This window comes from Poecilia latipinna, unplaced genomic scaffold (assembly GCF_001443285.1).
Source record: "Poecilia latipinna isolate Pla-1442-1.1 unplaced genomic scaffold, P_latipinna-1.0 Scaffold233, whole genome shotgun sequence".
Classification (NCBI taxonomy): domain Eukaryota; kingdom Metazoa; phylum Chordata; class Actinopteri; order Cyprinodontiformes; family Poeciliidae; genus Poecilia; species Poecilia latipinna.
The window spans coordinates 216,883-218,035 of NW_015112849.1; the positions used below are offsets into that span (position 1 = coordinate 216,883).

The 1,153-nt window shown below is 41.1% G+C and overlaps 1 protein-coding gene across 2 annotated transcripts in view; it reads left to right on the plus strand.

Moving 5' to 3' along the window:
* The window catches only part of LOC106947301 (protein FAM111B-like), a 17,968-nt gene that overhangs the window by 3,149 nt on the left and 13,666 nt on the right, over window positions 1-1,153 (plus strand). The window contains exon 1 of one of the 2 annotated variants that reach the window (XM_015032198.1): window positions 240-383. The exons of the other annotated variant lie outside the window; for it this stretch is intronic. The gene's annotated coding sequence lies outside the window, so the exon portion shown is untranslated. Of the gene's footprint in view, window positions 1-239; window positions 384-1,153 lie in introns of those variants that run through there. 2 annotated transcript variants of the gene reach the window in all.

Consider the following 1,153-nt stretch of genomic DNA (forward strand, 5'->3'; position numbering starts at 1 on the left):
TGTGGACTCGAACGCAACCATTCATGTTGAGTTCAAATAAAATCAGAAACAGGAAACTTACAACAACTTGGATTCGCTCTCTAGTTTAACGGCATGTAGAAAATTAACTTTGCTGAACATACACGAAACTAATAAATGGAAATTTAAAAAAAACAATCAGTAAACTGATTATGTAAAAATTTTGATTTAAAGTGGATGTTTGCTCGTTTCACAGTATTAGAATTCCTAGTTGTAGTTGAATGCAACATATAACTACGTAGTAGCATCTGATTGGCGCTCGACACACGGCGCCATTTTATAAATCCCCTCTCAGCTGCAAACATTGGGTCAGTGTCGAAGGGGAGACGACAGAGAGGAGCTGCTGCTGGACTGAACATCCACTGGTGGGTAAATGTCCGCTGGTTGACAACCATAAATCCCCTCGGACCTCTCTTCCTCCACTGTCGGTGTCCTTCCTTCCGGTTGTTTATGGTATTTGTCTCACTTGTCATTGTGCATTTAAAGCAAACAACAGTTTCTAAGAGCAGAAAAGCTTCGTAAGTTACAGTCGAGTGTTTAGCAACATGACAAAAAGAAGTAATGCTAAATTTAAAACGGGAAAATTATGTAATTTATGTAAATGGTGGATTTTTTAAATGTATTTAATTGCTTATACACCCGCTCCTACAAAACAGGAGGGATAACCAGACAGCATCGAAGTTGGCTTCTGATCTGTAGCTTCCTTTGGAGCGACAGTAAAAGGCAGTTCCTCTTTTTTTCCAGAACATTAATACATTTTTGGATAGTTGCTTCAAACCCCCATGTAAAATGCAACTTTAGATGCATGAAGCATTCACTCTAATAGGGGGGAAAAATGAAACTCACTTTCAGTGTTTTATTTGGCAAGTAGAAACCTGACTTGCAGCGCCCTTATGGGGGCGCTTTTAAGTGGTTGAACATACAGCAAGTAGAAACCTGACTTGCAGCGCCCTTATGGGGGCGCTTTTAAGTGGTTGAACATACAGCAAGTAGAAACCTGACTTGCAGCGCCCTTATGGGGGCTCTGGATGAACAGTGCTAATGGGGATTTAAGCTCCCGCTCTTACAGAGAGCCTAAACCAGGGGTCCCCAAACTTTTTCCTTTGAGGGCCAAATAACTTTTCCCTTCTCTGGT